At 42.4% G+C, this 18,979-nt stretch overlaps 1 pseudogene; it reads left to right on the top strand.

Annotated features, from left to right (window-relative positions):
* The first annotated feature begins 6,610 nt into the window (after positions 1-6,610).
* Positions 6,611-6,952, top strand: LOC132485097 (10 kDa heat shock protein, mitochondrial-like; annotated as a pseudogene).
* The last annotated feature ends 12,027 nt before the right edge of the window (positions 6,953-18,979 follow it).

Below are 18,979 nucleotides of genomic sequence, written 5' to 3'. Positions count from 1 at the left end.
CTGCAGGGCATGCAGCCCTAATGCTGCAGATTAGCACAGGGCCCTCCCTTCCTCTGGGAAGCCTGGTTCCAGCCACAGGAATCCTGGGGGGGAGGGGGGGAGGTGCCACTGTGCCCAAAGTAAGCTTTGGCAGTTTCTTGTTCTGGGTCAGTGATTCCAAAGCCGCCTTTGGAGACTTCCCGGGGTGTTTCAACCCTTTAAAGCATGTGAGTATTTCTAGAAATCGAATGAAGACTCGTTCACTCATATTTAAGGGGACTCTGGACCACAGAGCACTTCTCTGTGAGCTGGAGGAGGGAACATTCCTGACACCTGGATGCCCCAGCCCCTAAAAGCCGGGAGCGGGGCCTCCTACTGTACCCCCCTTGGCAGAGGGCTCACTCTGCCTCGAGCAGGCCCAGGGGGCACAGGCACACATCCTGGGGGCTCTGACGGTGCACCCACCTCTGCCCAGACGTAGGTGGGGCCATGAGGTCTGGGCTAGTCCTGCCTGGGGCTGCCCACGTGACTCCGCGTGCTGCAGAAAAGCCCCGCATCAGGCAGGTGGAAGAGTCAGGCCTGAGGGCATCCTTTCTGCTCCTTGCTGTGAAACCTTAGCCTCCATGTCCCCAGCCCCAGTGGCTCCACCTTCTGATGGGAATGGGTGTCCAGAGCCGCCTGACTGGCCGCAGCTGTACAGAGCTCCATCTGTGCCTCCTGTTTCCTGCTGGGTCACCAAAGCCTAACACCCTGAGGGACCAGGAAGTGCTCATCCAGCAGCGGCAGTGCACTGCTCTGCCTGTTGCAGCTGTGGGGACCAAGGCAGGTTCTTCAACCCCTCTGTGCTTCAGTTTCCTCATCTATAAAATGGGGATGGAATTACACCTACTTGAAGGGTTTTTGTGAGGACTAAGTTAACTTATGTAAGGAGCCTAAAATAGATCCTGGCACCTCGTAAGCCCTATGTAAGTATTTAGCTGATATAGTCATTAAAATAATGGTGAATATCATGTATCCATAGTAGTTCTTGAACTACATAAGCATTATGAATCTGTTCTAATCAATTATGTCCTGTCCAATGTACCCTCATATTCACTGCGGCATTAATCACAATAGCTAAGATATGGAAGCAATCTGAGTGTCCATCGATGGATGAATGGATACAGAAGATACAGTGTATATGTACACCAGAGTATTATTCAGCCACGAAAAAGAAGTGAATCTTACCATTTGCAACATGGATGATACTTGAGGGCATTATGCTAAGTGAAATAAGTCAGAAAGAGAAAGACAAGTACCATGTGACCTCATTTATATGTGGAGTCTAAACAAACAAACAAAAACTCTCAACTTCATAGATGTAGAGAACAGATTTGTGGTTGCCAGAGGTGGGGACTAGGGGGAGGGGAACACAAATGATGGTGATAAAAAGATCCAATTTTCCAGTTACAAGATAAATAAGTCCTGGGGATGGAATGCACAGCACAGTGACTGTGGTTAATAAGACTGTACTGCATAAACATTGCTGAGAGAATAGATCCTAAAAGTTCTCACCGTAAGAAAAAAAAATTATAACCACGTGTGGTGACAGATGTTAACTAGACTTATTGGGGTGACTGTTTCACAATATATAGGTGTCAAATCGTTATGTTCTACACCTGAAACTAATATAGTGTTATATGTCAAATTATACTGCCATTAGAAATAAATAAAATCCTGTCCAAGAAGAAGGGAGAGCATAGAGCCTCCACAAAATGTAAACGTGTAGATATGTGCATTCCTGTTTATGAAGTAAAAGTTAAATAACTTCCAGGTATTATGATTCACTTTATTTGTTCCCAGGATGGTGATTTTATCGCTTCCTGTCTCTATCTCACAAGAAGCAGGTTGCAGATGGATTCAATGATATGTGTAATAAAACAGACTTTTCAAAGCAAGAAGTAGTAACAAACCACAAGTGTTTCCACTCTCATGCTTTGGATCACACGGCTCAATGAGAAGGACTCACCCTGGTTCTCTCCTGCTTTGTCGGGGGTTGGGGGGAGCTACCCTGGCCACCAGCATCCCAGCTCAGAATGAGGATTTTGACTGGATTAACTCTACAGCCCCACACTGACTTCCAAAGTTTGTACTGCAGAGAGAACACTGGTCAAAAAAAAAAGAAAGAAAGAGAAAGAAAAAGGAAAAAGAGTCACCAATGTATGACATTTATGTCCAGGGGACACAAAAATGTAATTCTGAGAAAAAAAACTGATGAGTAGAATTTCTTAAACATTGTGGGCCAGCTGCTCCTTCCAGCTTTGTTTGTTGTCTGTTTAGATGAGAAGAAAAACACTGTACAGTCCCATTTGGAATGCGGACCAATAATTTTACAAAATGTAAAATTCTACTCAAAATCAATCACAGGTTACTCTTTGATGGAGCGGATGAGCTGTTTCAGGTGGGCATCATCCTCTGTAAACTGGGGTGTCAGCACAGCCTGTTTCCAGCCCACCTGAGCAGGGAGCAGGTGCCACCACTCAGACTGTGTGGCCTTGAGTAGGTCAGTGAGTCTCCCAGCTCCACGGTGAGAATGTTAGGGCCTTTCTTATGGGTTTGTTGTGATGATTCATTGAACTGATGCTGGAAATTACTCCAGAGAGTCCCGGAAACACAATGAGTCCTGCTTCATTATCAGCTACTCTTATCGTGGTTACTGCCAAAATATGCCATCTGACCCTCAGGCACATGGTCCTTGCTTGCCTGGGATGAATAGTCAGAGTAAATAGCCCAGGTTGTTTTGATTAAGTCTATGGTATCTTTAAAGCTGAGACAGAGGTCACTAATCAAAAGTAAAAGTATTCAATAAAACAGATGAATTTACTTCCCATTTTTGACTATGTACATGTATTTGTTAGAACTTCAAGGTACACGAGGTCAAGGGTATGATTTCCTACCACTTCGGTGATTAGGTTATAAAAGACTCTGACTTCTTTCTCAGTAGAGTCCTCTATTCCATCTCAGCCTGCACACCTTAATAAAGCAAGCTGCTGTATGAAAGATGCCCACGTAACAAGGAACTGAGAGCAGACTCCAGGCAACAGCCAGCGAGGAGCTGAAGCCCTCAATCCAACAAGGATCCGAATGCTTCCAACAGGCTCTGAGTGAGAATGGCAGCCAGTCCCTCCCCAGATGAGCCTTCAGATGAGACCACAGACCCTGGGTTGGTGCCATGATTGCAGCTTGTGGGACAGCATGAAACACAGCAGCCACCTACACTCTGCCTGGATGCCTGACCCACACAAACTGTGAGACAACAATGTGCTAAGTTTGGGGTGATTTGTTACACAGCAAGAGATGACTAAGACACCAGCTAAGCTATTAAATGTCAAGAATAAATAATGAAACCTTCAGGAAAAAGCAAATCAACATTAAGGATTTTTTTTTTTTGATCTGGCTAACTGTATTCTCCATAGCAATATTTGATACAAAAGGACAATGGAGCAAATGTTTGCAAAGTAATGAGGGAAATAAAATGTGAGCCAAGAATATTATACCCAGTTAGAGGTTGTTCAAGAAAAGAGTTGAAAAATAAATAAATAAATAAATAAATAAATGTGTTTATTCAAACTTTAAAGGTAAACTAGGTCAAGGGTATGATATTGTACAGAAGTCAGCAAACAGCCCAGCCCATCAACTGTTTTAATATGACCCATAAGCTGAGAATAGTTCTTACATTTTAAGATGATTTTAAAAGTCAAACAATGATTCATATTTCAGGACATGTGAAAAGTACATGATTCATATTTCAGGACATGTGAAAAGTACATGAAACTGAAACCTAAAAATAAGGTTTTACTGGAGTACAGCCACACCCATTCTTTTACCTCTTCTCTGTGGCAGCTTTTTAAAAAAAATTTTAATTGAAAAATAAAATTGCAAGAGGTTTAAAGTACACAAGGTGATGATCTCATGTACGGATACACTGTGAGAGGATTCCCCCCACTGTCTAAGGTGACAACGGCAAAGTCGAGCAGCAAAAAAGACCATCTGCTCACAAAACAGAAAAGATTGACTTTCTGGCCCCTTACTGAAAAGTCTGCTGACCCTCGATTTGTTCCTTCTTAACTTGATTCTTAATTTTCCTTTATCCGTCTTTGCCAACTGATACAATTTCACAGACCAAAGAATTAAAAGGTAAACTCAGGAGACATAGGTTTGAGGTGGGAACACTGCAAAGCACTAATTTCCAAAAAAGACACTTAGGCAAACTCATGATCCCCACTCATTTAATTTCTAAGGAAAACTGATTTCCAGGGGAAACCAGAAAGGGAAATGTTAAACTATAAATTTTTCTAAGAAAAAAAAAAAAACATGGAATAAAAGGGCTTTCTTTCCTACACCCTCATCTGTTCCACAAGTATTTCAGGTTTTTAATCTCTCTCATCTATGTATATATTCATGAAACCTCAGGAAGAAATATGATCAGATGTAAAATTTTTAAAAAATGTAAAAATGTTCCTTGGATTTGTTACATATTTTTCAAACCCCGTACCTAGAGGGTTGTTTCCATTTTTCTTTTCAATTTTATTTACAGACATCACTCATCTAAAAAATAATGATCTTTTGCTTTTCTTATTTCAAAACATCCTCTGGAGGAACCACATATAATCAAGACAAGCTCTGTATCTTCTTCTCTTTATCTCTATATAAAATATACAATGTAAATGTGTTTTTACACACTGTTTTCAATAGGGTGTGTTGTTTTTGTCACTGTAAACTTCTAGGGCTCTGAACACAAAAGAAGGTGACAATTCCTACCATAATCTTCCAAGGGTTATATTCACTCAGTTTGTCTTGTGAGTGAGGATGAAGCGGCCGGATGCTCTCATGGGTGACACATGGATGAGAATTCCCACGTACACAAAAGGGATTACTTAGCACATCCAGCCTCATGTTTTTGGTTGACAGCAGGAAAATCAAATGGAGTCATAATTTCAGTGGCGATAATGTTGTGATATGTCCTCTTGTGATAAAGAATCTGAGGTAGCCCCATAAACACTCTATTAAATGCAGTTGTGTTTGATTTTGTTTAAGGCTTTGACATGACATGGACTCAGTTGTGGACAATTCTCTCATTGAAAGTTCCTGCAAAAGGTTGTGTTTACAGACAGCAATTCATCCTCCTCCTAAGGCCCTTTGGAAATGAAACTCAGAAGCAGCCAAGATTTCACCTTGGTGGGCTCTGGCATCCCCCCTCCTCGACCAGCTGTTCTCTCTGTGCTCCATCCCTTCCCCATGGCCTCCCCACCTCAATGGTTGCTGGTTGTTTTCAGAGCCTATCACTGAAATCCCTCCCATGTGTCAGTGGAAGGAGAAACCTCCAGTTATATGCAAAATTCAATTAAGTGAACCCTCTCACTGCATAAAAGAGGCTTTGCTGTGTGCCCAGATTTGATCAGTACCAATTTATGATTTTGCATCATTCGTATGAGAAAACTTATTTAAGCTGAAGTGTTCACAGAAAGGAGTGACTTCACCTGTCTCCCTACTCCTCCGTGAATTTTTCACCTCTATCGAGAGCTTCAGCATCCTAAACAATTACCAATCCAGGGGGGACAGAGAGGACAGAACCCCTCACCTCATTCAAGGCTAGTGGGTTGTTGATGAACGGATGGAGGAAAAGCAGGAACAGCAACTGAGCCCGGGAAGCAGCCAACCCCTCTAAGGAGACACCTTCTCGTGAGGAAAAGAACCACAACCAGTATGCACTCGACAACCATGCTGAACCCCTTTTCCAAAGGACAGGAGCAGCACTGGCAGGAGTCGGCAGCCTCTGGGAGGGGGGGCAAAAGTGGGGGGAGAGAGTGTAGCAGTGAGAGGCTGCAGGAGCACAGGACACCCAGGGGGCGGCAGGTGCCAGGGATCAGGACTGTGTCCATCTGGGAGGCAAGGTCATGGCCCAGCCCCCAGTGGGAAAAGCTGGCAAAAGCCAAGTGGGCTGGGGTTAGTCTAGCACTCTCTCTCACTGCAGAACTGGGGTGGGGGTAGCAAAGGAAATAAGAATAATCTAGTTCTTCCAACTGGGGCAATGCTGCTGGTGAGGGATTGGGATGGGAGTAGGAAACATAAAATTTCAAGTCTTCCTGGGTTTCCCATTCAAGCCAGAAACACCAGGTGCTGAGGGTACCAGCATCGAGGTATAGTTATTCCAGTCTCACAGCTGGTAAGGTTGGAACTGCTGATATACTTCCTGCCTGATAAATGATGCCCAAGGACTCAAAAGCTGGTGGAGCCAGAGGCACAGAGTATTTTTCTGGGAATCACACTTTTAATGTGGTAAAAATCAATTCACAAGAAGGCATCAGGTCAAGGTGGCAGACTGAACAAGGTACAACTCTCTCCCCTTGCCCTTGCCCCAAATTCCTAGAAATGACAAAGGAAAACCTTGTTTCAAAACAGAACAAATCCATTAGACCTATGACATGAGAAAGAAACACAGCTTCAGTGACGAAGCCACTCAGGTTTTTAGACTGTTTGTTACATGGGCTCACTTTGATTATCCTAATACAAAACTAAGCAACTTGAAAGAGGATTCTTGCTATTTAAAAAACATAATAAAACCAGAGTACGAAGTGTTGCAACCCGAGTCATGGCAGGACAGGCATTTAGAAAGTTTCTTCCCCTCTTTGACTGAGTATTAGTTGAAAGAAGTGCAGCCGAAATTGTGACCAAAGGAGGCATTATGCTTCCAGAAAAATCACAAGGAAAAGTATTGCAAGCAATGGTAGTAGCTGTTGGATCAGGCTCTAAAGGAAAGGGTGGAGAGATTCAACCAGTTAGTGTGAAAGTTGGAGATAAAGTTCTTCTCCCAGAATATGGAGGCACCAAAGTAGTTCTAGATGACAAGGATTATTTCTTATTTAGAGATGGTGACATTCTTGGAAAATACATCGACTAAAATAAGTCACTATTGAAATGGCATCACGTGAAGCTGTCACTGAAGTTCTGAAATCTTTCATCATGCAAATAATTTCCATGTTTCTTTTATAATAAAGTAATGATATCCAAACTAAAAAAAAACAAAAAAACATAATAAAACCTAAAATTTGTAGCATTATTTTAGTAGTTGGATGGCAAGAGGTAAGAAGAGTGATATTCAAGACGGGAAAATGGATCAACGTTATCTTGTGGCAAGATATTTGGTAAAACTTAGCTTTTATTTTTTGGAAGGCAGGTCACGTGCCAGTGGATCTTGTAGGTCTGGAGATGAAGATGAACAGAGAGTGTTAGCGGAGGGTCTTGGTTATAATTTCACTTGCAAAACCATTACAAGAAAGAGATGAGTTTGGAAAAGGAGGGGCTAGTGTAGGCACAGTAATCGCAGAGAATAGAGTCCAGGAATTCCCAGGCTTGCATGACTGGAATAGAAAGAACTTGGTATGCCAAATCACTGCTTAGATGAAGGAGGCCCAACTTAGATTGTTCATCAGCAACAAATAAAACTTTCTGGTGTTAAATCACTGAAATATTGGGGTGTTTGTTACAGCAGCTAGCATGAATTACCCCAAGACAGTTTTCTATGTACTTGTCACAAGCAATTAGAAATTGTAATGGGGGAAAAAAAGATCCCAGTCACAATAACAATAGGAAAAAAATAAATAAAAGCCTAGATAGGCCACTAGCAAGAAATGTGCAAGAACTATATGAATATACCTGTAAAAGTTATAGAATATCTAAAGAAAAATTTGTAAAATATTTTTGCAGAAATTTAAAAAACTGAATAAATAGACATAACACTCACCTGAATAGATACTAAAATTATGTCAGTTCTCCCAAAATTGGTCTACAAATTCAAAGCAATCCTGATCAAAATTGCAACAGCATGTTTTTTTAGAGCCTGACGTGCTGATTCTCACTTTCGTTCGGCAGAGTAAATGAATGTACCAGAATAACTAATAAAATCTAATTTAAAACATGCAAAGAAGGGGAAGGGTCAGGCCAGATCTCAAAACATACTGTCTTGTTGTAGAAATTATAATAATATGTATTTGTGGAGGAATGGAAACTACATCAACGGAACTGAACAGAAAATCTAAAAATATCACTAATGGGGCCTTTCATATCAGTGCAGAAAGAATGGTCTCTTCAATGGTATCAAAGTAATTGGCCATCATTTTGGAAAAAAATAAAATTAGATACTTATACCATGACCAAAAAAAAACTAAATGATTTTAAAAGAATAAAACGAAAATATCAGAATAATGTTATAATCTTAGAATGGGGAAGGATTTTCCAAGCTAGTCACAGAATTCAGAAGTCATCAAGGAAACACTGACAGCTTGTCTACATGAAACTTTAAAACATACATGTGAGCAAAAAAAAACCACCCTATACCAAGGGAAAATTGGAAAAATGAGAGAAAATATTTATAACATATACAACAGGCTAGGATTAATATCCAGAAGATATGTTGAAAAATCATTCACCACTCAAGATGATAAAGGAGCAAATGTTATGAACCAGTGAGAAAGGATGAATTTAAAATGTATGTTCTCACATGGAAAGGGGTTTAAGATATATTGTTAGTAAAAATAATAATAATAATCAAGGGCTACAAAATAACAGGAATAGTCCTATCTACTTGTTATAATTATGTGTGTGTGTGTGTGTCTGTGAAGCCATACAAACTAGGATCTGGAAGTTTACAGACAGAATTGTTAATAGTGACTCCTAGGGGAAAAACCCTCAAGCATCATTTAAAGGAGAAAATTGTAATGTCTATGCTTTATTATAAAGCCTCTGTTATTTTTTAATTATACAGAGAATTTTTACGTGTATATATATTTTAATAGGCTTTATATTTTAGAACAGCAAAACGAGTGAAAAGTACAGTGAGTTTCTAAATCCCCTCATCCCCCCACACACAGCCTCCCTCCACCAGACGGTACATTTGTTACAATGGATGGACCTACACTTATACCTCATAATCACCCAAAGTCCACAGTTTGAACCAAGATTCACTCTCGGTGTTGTACATTCTATAGGTTTGGACAAACGCATAATGACACCTATCCACCATTATAGTGTCGTACAGGATAGTGTCACTGCCCTAAAAATCCCCCGTGCTCGGCCTGTCCATCCCTCCCTCCCCAACCCCTGGCAACCACTGATATTTTTACTGTCTCTATAGTTTTACCTTTTCCAGAATGCCGTATAGATGGAATCAGAGAGGATGTATCACATATGTACCTTTTAAAGTCTTCAAAAGCACAGAAATACACCTGGAACTGTGTCTGAACTCAGAAGCATGCAGCTGAAGGGGTGGGAAGCTGTTGAGGCTGGAGAAGTTCAGGTGAACTCCACAAACTAAAGGGTGAAAAAGGAGCTGAGGAGATCAGAGAACAAGAAGAGAAGGAATCTATGCACCCCGGGAAGAGGTGACGCCCCAAATAAGGCCACACGGAACAGAAACACGCATCACACATGTAAGGTATGAAAAATATACACACAAAAATTTATATAAAGTGTAGAATTAATACTGGGGAGGAAACAGAATCAGTACCATCTATGACATGCTTCATGAAATCACCCAGAATGCAGGAAAAATGTCCTGTAAGATGAAAGAAAGACTAGATTAAAAACATAGATACAGAAAATAAACAAAGGATGCCCAACAGATGGAAACTTTACCGTTCCTGCAAAAAAGAAACCAGAATAAATGCAGATCAAATGTGCTTGACCAACACGTATATATACGTGTGGCGCAGTGGTTGAGAGTCCGCCTGCCGATGCAGGGGACATGGGTTCGTGCCCCAGTCCGGGAAGATCCCTCATGCCGCGGAGCGGCTGGGCCCGTGAGCCATGGCCGCTGAGCCTGCGCGTCCGGAGCCTGTTCTCCGCAACGGGAGAGGCCACAGCAGTGAGAGGCTCGCGTACCGCAAAAAAACAAAAACAAACATGTTCATTACTTAAATTTTAATGATAAAAGTCATCATTTTTCCTGTACTGGAAAGAGGGGTTTCTAACCTGAAATTAACCACCAGATTGTAAACCCAGGTATAAAAATGTATTAATTTTAAAAGAACATAATTAACCACTAAGAAATGTCCAGGGAACAGTTTGATTGCAGCAAACCGCCAAATCCTTTGCAACGAGATAGAGGAAGGGGATTCTCTAAAACTCAGGCTGCACTGCTCACCCACAGGGACAGGAATGCTCTCAGGACGAGGGTTCTCAGAGGCATGAAAGTGCAGGGGCAACTGTGTGTGAAGGGTAAGTGAACAGCTGACCCACTTAACACAGAGGGAAATTAATGCAGGGCATTGGTTACACGGGATGGAGGAGCTGAGAAGCCAAACCGGGCTGTGAAACAAGCCAGAGATAAACAACAAAAGAGAACGACAGCCATCCCCAGCTGGAGAGACAGGTGGAAGAGGTCCACGGTTAGCCCTATGGGGAGGAAAACTGGAACCTCGGCAGGTCTGTCTGATGGAGTGAGAGTCACGGAGGCAACACAGGTCCTGCTGGAGACATGGCCAGAGCAGAGGCATGGAGTGGGGCTTTTCCTTCCATTCTCCCCTCTGTGCTGCCCGATGGTCTAACCCAACAGAAGCCAGATGACCGGAAGCCTTGGACTGTGGACCAAAGGGCAACAGGGGAAAGGGCTCTGCCCCTGGAGACAGCCGTGCAGCAGAAGTTTGTACTGTTTGAGGGGCTCTCACCAGGGTCTCATGGACCTTTGAGAAACCCCACAAAGATCCAGAGAGGTCCGGTTTGCTTGGATTTCCTAAGCAAGGCGGCCACGGTTTCGTGGTTTGGGGTGGGGGCGGGGGAAGAAGGAGCTAATCTTGCAGGAGCATCTTCAGTGGCGACTGAGAAAGCTGAGCAGAAAAGGTCAAGAATTTGCAGGGGTGCTGGGAATGACCCACCCAGGGAGTGGACCTGGTGAGTGAGCTACACTGACCCCAAACCCCAAGGACGCTGATGCCCCAAGTCAAGGACACCTGCGTTACGTATTAAACCTCAAAAACTGGTCTAAAAAGGGGTCCTCCAAAAACATGGATTAAGCCTTTTATTGTGCAATTACAAAGGAAAACGTGGCTGAAATTCCGTAATTGTTTTTCATCTTACTTGGTAAACACTAACAGCTTATTATTTCCCAGACGCCAAATGAGGGTAATAAGTCCTGAAATGAGGGTAGGTTGTCCAACCTCAGTTACTTTGCAAACTTATTCTAGTTACAAGACCTTTGAAATATCAGCATCTTTTCGGTGCCCCACCTGCAAATATGAAGGTGCTTTGCCCATCACCACATGGTTTACTTGGTCCCCTTTTACTCTGTGTTGCCGGCTGAGGTAACAGTTTCGGGTCTGGACCCCATGTCTTTTACCGTCAGGAGGCTAAGTGAGCGTGTGTTTCTGGAAGTGCGGGATCTTTTTCTACCCAAGCAGACATTTTTTCAGACCCCTTACCTCTTAACGTGCCATGCTGACTCCATCATCCAGCCCCTGGCTCAGACCCCACCTAACAGACATGGTCACGACAATCACATCCTCCTCTGTAGCACCATCTGTGTAGCACAACAGCAGACCCCAAGCCTCCTCCAAGAGAGCCTCTGAAAGCTGGTCTTGTGGCACCTTCACCCCAAGCAGGGTGTCTACGTTTTACACATCAAAGCAAGCTCAGCTGTGCGGTCAACTTCCCCAGGCGGATGATAGGGTTGAAGTGGAGGCAGAGGGGAAAGCCCTAGCCTAGGTTCCTTCTCCAAACCCCGTTCTGCTTGATATGATTTAAATCTTTCCAGCACATCCTGCTTCATGTTTTCCTCAGGGCACAAAACAGTCTGAAACCTAACAAGATGCCCCAGGGAGAGGAAAACAACAGTTCTGAGTAATAATCCTGCCCCTCAAGAGACCAGGTGAAGAAATACTTCATCTCTGTAGTTCTCAGACTCTTAAAACCTTTCTAAAGGAAGGCTGTTACCCCAGAAACAGTCTTAATGTTTCCCACTGTTTGAAAGAAGCAAACTTGTTTTGAAATAAACACACACACATACATCATACGTATGTGTGTGTATCCTATTTAATCTCAAGATGTTTTTGAAGGAAATTTTGAAAAGGAAAAAAATTTTACAACACATGAATGTTCAGCAACCTTTACCTAGAAAGTGTTTAGCACCTACTATGCTTTCATAATGAGCAAGAAAATTTTCCAAAGTTGCATTAACAAAAGATGCTTCTGGGAAGTTACCAAAGGGTTAGTTCCTAATATGTTATGACTCTGGATAGTCTACAGAATTCAGGAAACTTAATATCAAGGTGAATCAGATTTGTGCTATGTTTATACACTTTGCCTTATTAAATAAATCTACTTCTAAAATGTTGATATAAAGAAACTATTATAAATATATTAAATGAAGTAAGAAGGCTACCATTCAAAGAAATTCTGATGTGAATTATTTTCTAAATCATACAGTCACTCCCTGATTTGTGTTTTGTTTGGTATGTACTTTTGCAAATACTTTTGAGTTTTATTAGGAAAGGAAATATCTAAATTTAGAGGGGAATTTAAACTGCATTCTCTAACTTTAATTTTTAAAACTGCTACGTAGAAAAATTATTTCCAGAATGTAAAAACGACAGCAACCTGAGACATTTATATTCTTTCTACTCCGACCAGTCCTGTGGTCAACCTCACCTGTCCGGAGACGCTCAACAACCAAGCGGTACTGGGATGGTGGCGCCCTCTTGAGGCTGTTAAAGAGAACTGTCTAATTTTAAGTCCCTTCAACATCTCCGGGATCTTTAAAAGAATCATGATTAGAACAATGAACAGACAGAGATTTTCCTTTCTCTTCTGTTACTGCTCAAACCCAACGTATTTCCACCTAAGGCAATCATTTTCTCACACTTTCATATGCTTGTCTAGAGAGAATAAATTTTCCTTTCATCTCTACTTATGAATTAAAATATTAAAATGCCTCTAATTATGCTTGAAACCTGCATGGAGGTAACAAAAATTGAGACATTTGAAATGAAATCAAACAACATCACTAACTGCTAACCCTTGATTCTCCCCTAAGAAACCCTTTCCCAGAAACTTCACAAATTCTATTTCCTAAGCACCAGGATTTCAACTTTGTAAATGGTTATTAAATCACTGATCACCTCTTTTGTTTATGCACTAGTTCATTTATTAGTTATTGCAGATGTCTTATTTTCTAGCATTTGAATGCTTCGTGTATTAGCCAGAATAGGGTAGGTTATCCTTCAGTAATAAACTAATCTGGAAACCTTAGGGGCGTCATATGTAAAGGTTCGTTTGTCTACCTCACAAAGTCTTCTGTGATTTCAGCCACTTTCTAGGGACACTTACTTCTGAACAGTAACTCAGAGATCCAGGCTAATGGCTTCTGACAGCTACACCATCTGGGTCCCGTGGTTTCCAGTTCACTGCATCAATGGAAGAGAGAACTGTAGGGTCATACATCCTCTCTCAAGTGCTCTAAAGGTCCAGAAGTGATGCTTATAATTCTGGCCCACTGTCCAGAACTTGTGACATGGACCTACCTAGCCCCAAGGGGCTGGGAAATGTGGGTATCATATGGATAATCACTGAACAGTAAATGTCTCTGCCACATATTTCAAAACTCTTTTAAGTTTGATATTTTTGAGGGACAAGTGGATCTATCCCAGAATTTCAACCCACTTATAGCACTATCCATGAGAAAATACAAGCTTAATCAGTTGTAAACTGCTGTATTACTTTCATAAATACAAAGAGGGAAAGGAAAAAGCAGCTTCCTTCGAAATAAAGTCCTAGAAGAATAATGCTCACTAGGTACCACTTCTCAGGTAAAGAGATCAGTTTGGATGACCTTGGACATCTGAAGCAAGGTTTAACTAAGAAGAAAAGTAACAGACAGTAATAATCCACTGGGCAAGAACTGCAACAATCCTTCATGAACTACAATGTAACATATTTATGAACAAAGAGAAGAAAAGCCAAGAGTCTGGTTGCTCGGCCACTTTTAGGCTCAGTGGAGAAATAGCACCTCCAAGTGATGCTTCCTCATATAACTTGCAATTCCCTCATAAACACAGGAGTTCCAATCTTGGTTTTATTGCAATGGTTGAACTCTAATACATTTCTGGGCATTTTAAATTGTTTCCAGAAGAACTGGTGAACCAAGATCTTACATAACTGTCCATCACAAATGACTTTCCAAGTAACTTTTGGAGCTAATCAGTGCCACTAAAAAAAGATGCAGTGAAATCACATGATAGTCCATGCTGTGGAGATATTCCACAAGGGAGCCAGCAAAGTAGGGCAGAAGAGGGAAGGAAGGTCATGAGTGAATAAAGAAAACAAAATTTGTAAGGATGGCTCAGAAGAAAATTACTCGTGTCCAGAGCTGACTGGCATAAAACAGTGATCAAATATAAGTGTGATGGAGTGAGCTGCGAAGTTTTATCTTCTGGTAATTTACATGAGGCATGAAATGAGTTCTAATTTCCTTCTTTCTTGCAGCTTCTGTAGACACACACACACACACACACAACTCAGGAGGGTAGGCATGTATTTGGAAATAAAGAACTGATTCCCACTTCTTGTCTGGTGGTTCCTGAGTGCAGGATCTACAAATGTATCCAGCCAGGGTAGGGGAAGGACGGCAAGGGTGTGATGAAAAGGTTCTAAAATTGTTTTGTGGTGATGGTTGTACAACTGTTTATTACTAAAAAAAATCATTGAACTGTACATTTACAGTGGGTGAATTGCATGTTATGTAAATGATAATTCAGTAAATCTATAACAGAAAATAAAACCCTGACAACAATGACTATGCAGTCAAGAGTGCATTATTTTTTTATTGGAGTAGAGTTGATTTACAATGTTGTGTTAGTTTCAGGTGTAGAGCAAAGTGACTTAGTTATACCTATATATGTGTGTCTCTTCTTTTTCAGATTCTTTTCCCTTATAGGTTATTACAAAATATTGAGTATAGTATGTCCGATGTAAAAAATATATGGTTACCAAAGGGGAAAAGGGAGGAGGGAAAAATTAGGAGTTTGGGATTAATATATGCACACTACTCTATATAAAATAGATAACCAACAAGGACCTACTGTATAGCACAGGGAACTATACTCAAGGGTGCATTATAAAAATGTTTTTAAGACTCATTAGAGTGTTCCTTCTTAAACAAATTAACTTTCATTTGTTTTACTAAACTCTGGTGTCACAGGAAAGTAGAAGTGCCCATATACCTACAGGTAAATTCATTCCTACGTAGTCGCTGCATCCTCGACGTGAGCCTATACAAGAAACATCCATTCTGTTCCATTTATCAGACAGCTTGTGTAGACGCCAGCAGCTCAACCGCAAAATGAGAGGGAAAGTTACATTTCACAGCTCCTGTGATGTTCAAACAAGCATCCGGGGTTATCAGTGAGTCTTATTTGCAAAACTCTCTTCCCCTCAGATACTAAAACATTATTGCTTTGTCATTGTCATTCAGGCACTAAAAAGGAGCTGTGGAAAACAAGATAACATGTGTTGGGACTTCCCTAGTGGCGCAGTGGTTGAGAATCTGCCTGCCAATGCAGGGGACATGGGTTCAAGCCCTGGTCCGGGATGATCCCACATGCCATGGAGCAACTAAGCCCGTGTGCCACAACTACTGAGCCTGCGCTCCAGAGCCCGCAAGCCACAACTACTGAGCCCGTGTGCCACAACTACTGAAACCCGCATGCCTAGAGCCCATGCTCTGCAACAAGAGAAGTCACCTCAATGAGAAGCCCGTGCACCACAACGAAGAGTAGCCCCCGCTCGCCGCAACTAGAGAAAGCCCGCGTGCAGCAACGAAGACCCAACGCAGCCAAAAATAAGTAAATAAAATGAAAACTTTGGGCTTCCCTCGTGGCGCAGTGGTTGAGAGTCCGCCTGCCGATGCAGGGGACACAGGTTTGTGCCCCAGTCCGGGAAGATCCCACATGCCATGGAGCGGCTGGGCCCGTGAGCCATGGCCGCTGAGCCTGCACGTCCGGAGCCTGTGCTCCACAACGAGAGAGGCCACAACAGTGAGAGAGGCCCGCGTACCACAAAAAAAAAAAAAAAAGAGAAAAGAAAACCTTGAGGATATTTAAAAAAAAAAAGATAACATGTATTTACGTTCCAGTCATCGCAGGGTTGGCATGACAGTGTTAGGGCTGCAGACAAAGAACAGCCTATGACAGTGGCCTCCCTGGCTCTCAGGCAAGGTGTCCCAGGTGTTAGAAGGGTGTCTTCTGCTGCAAGTGCTCCTAATTACCCTTCATGACCACTTTCCTTGAAGAGGCAAGTTATAACCTCCATACTGAAATTGGGCTCTTCCAAATACCAGAAGTTGGAAGCAGTGGTGTGCTGGTAAATGCTTAACAACAGGCTCTCCTGGAGGTAAAAGGTGCTGATTGAAGTGCACCGTGTGCTGACTGCCATGCTGTCAATACTGCTACCATGGCCGATTTCAAGCTACCGAATTGATGCTGCTGAACGTGGAGTTGGGAAGAGGCGTTCACTGTGGCTCCGGTGAAGCAGTGGGGGCCTGTTCCAGCACACCTGTGCCCCGGGGGCAGGGCACACAAATTACAGTTTTTGATCAAGACTTTAATCTAGACCTAGAATGTCAGAGTAAAACTACGTAAAAAACTAAGTAACTTTTTTATTGAAACCGTTGAAATAAAGTTAAAAGCATTTCAAATTTAATAAATTGCTAATTAGTATTTATATAGTTTCCCTGTATCTGGGTGTTCTCTCTGCAAATTGTCAACAGGGTCATTTAAACACATATGTATTACATGTATGTACACAGTGTATACACACCTGTATACCTGTATGAGCCCAATGTTGATCTCAAATTCCCAAGACCCAACCAAGGTTCTTGCAGTTCCTAGGTTCTTGGAAGTCCAAGGTTCTTCAGCTGATCTTTCTACTAGATGGCAACTGTCATTAAGGTCCTCACTCAGTTACAATGGATCCACTAACCAAAGAGTCATCATTTTTCCAAGGGTGGTGCTGAGTTCCATGTCTTCAGGAGCAACGAACTGAAGATGGCTCAGAAGGACCTCATCTCGTCTCCTTGAGCTATAAACACATGACCTGCACCCAAGAGCAGGAGTAAACAGGTTGGGATTAAAGGTAGATGTTGCTGATACCCGAGGTCAGTGATTCGCATGCCACACACTGGTTTATTGGCGAGGGAAGGCTTCTGATCGCCAAGACACAGAGAAGATTGGCAAGTCTGAAAATAGAAACAACATCTTCCACGGGGGTGGGTTGTGTAAGATGCCCGTCTCCACCTGCCCCCAGGTTGGTGCTGCCTTTCACTCTTCTTGGGGACCCCACCTAGGAATCTGAGGTACACACACAAGCAGTGGTAGGTCCGGACATCAGACAGCTGGGCATCATAGGTGTACTTTCCATTAGGTCCTGAGGGTTGGCCATGGCGTGCAGTGAGACAGATCATCTTTGCAGAAATGACAGACAAAAGCTTCAAAGCGTACAGAGAATGGGGACACTTGATAACCTTGTCATTCTGCCTTAGAAGTGGGAGGAAAAGAAAACCTGCCATATTATCCTGTGAAGACACTTTTCAAATATAAAAGACATTTGTAAGCTAGATTTTGATTTTGAGCTTTCCCTAAACCATATGAAGAAAAATTCCCATCTTAAAATTACCATTGCCAGAGAGAGCTCACAATGGGAAGTGAACAGTGGCAATTAATCATTGAGCATTTATGTAACATCTGGCATCTGCAAAGCGCTTTCCAACCAGTTTTCCTTGTTACTCTCATAATCACGGCAGGTTGGGGTCAGCCGTGTTCATTCCTATTTTCTCAGAGCAATATGTAAGATAGTAACTTGACCCTTAGAGAAAGATCTTGTAATAGCAAATAAAGCTAGAAATAAGTGACAACTCTTTCATTCTATTCAGAATGCCATTCTTGAAAGTTGTTAATAGGGAGAAGTATTTTCTGTCAGCTCTGTTAACAGGAGGGTGATGGTGTTTTGTTTCTTACTATATCGGAGCCAGATGCAAAATTGATATCTAAAAATACCATCAACAGTAAAGGTCAAAGAGAGCTGTACTTTGGGACATAGCTTTCGTTATTTAAAAACGGAGAAATATAAAGTCACGTGTGTGTATTCTCCATTTGGAAGAGACAGACTTCAAGACCACAAACCATAATAAACATTAAATATGCTTCAACTATTCCAGGATACAAGGGAAACACATCATCAGTCAACCAATGAAGTTTCCAGTCTCTTGCATTATTGTAAATCTGAGAGACTAACCAGTAGGAAGGGAGACTCATCTTTGCTGTATGAATTGATCCCCTGCTTTCAGCACCACACACGTACATGGATGCCGCAAACTAGCCCTGCTTCCTGCCTGCCCGTGGGGGAGGAGAAGGGCATCAGTCCACGGCCCTATTCACACCTTTACAAGACTGGTGATAAGTCACATGGTGGTGGGCAACAGAAGAACAGAACTTAGTCTGCTGGGTCAGAAAAGGCATCCCAAGAAAGTGACATTGAGCTCAACCCTGAAGGGTGAATAGGTGTTAACAGGGAACAAAGGGAAGAGGGAACAGCATGTTCAAAGGCCCTGAGGAAGAGGCTGCACAATTCACTGGAGGAATTCAAATGAGGCCAAAAGTCCAGAGCTCAGAGCGTGAAGGTGCAGGGATGGGACTGGGGTAGATCTGACTCCCAGAAACAGGCAGGCCTGGGAGCCCAGGAGTTCCACAGAGGTCTGGGCTCAGCAGCTTGGGCTCTGGAGCTGAGCTGACAGCCCCTTAGGTGCAGCCACCACTGACAAATCCTAAGGGGCCTCCGTGCCTCTCTGTCCTCACCTGTGACCCTGTATCTCCCTTGCAAAGTTGTTGTGAAGACTCAGTTCTCTGTTGCATGTAAAGCCCTTTATATACAGCTTGGCAATTTTCATCTAAAGCCTGAACTATCCCCCTCCTGACATCTT

Source organism: Mesoplodon densirostris, chromosome 3 (assembly GCF_025265405.1).
Source record: "Mesoplodon densirostris isolate mMesDen1 chromosome 3, mMesDen1 primary haplotype, whole genome shotgun sequence".
Classification (NCBI taxonomy): domain Eukaryota; kingdom Metazoa; phylum Chordata; class Mammalia; order Artiodactyla; family Ziphiidae; genus Mesoplodon; species Mesoplodon densirostris.
This window is presented reverse-complemented; position numbering and strand designations above follow the sequence as displayed.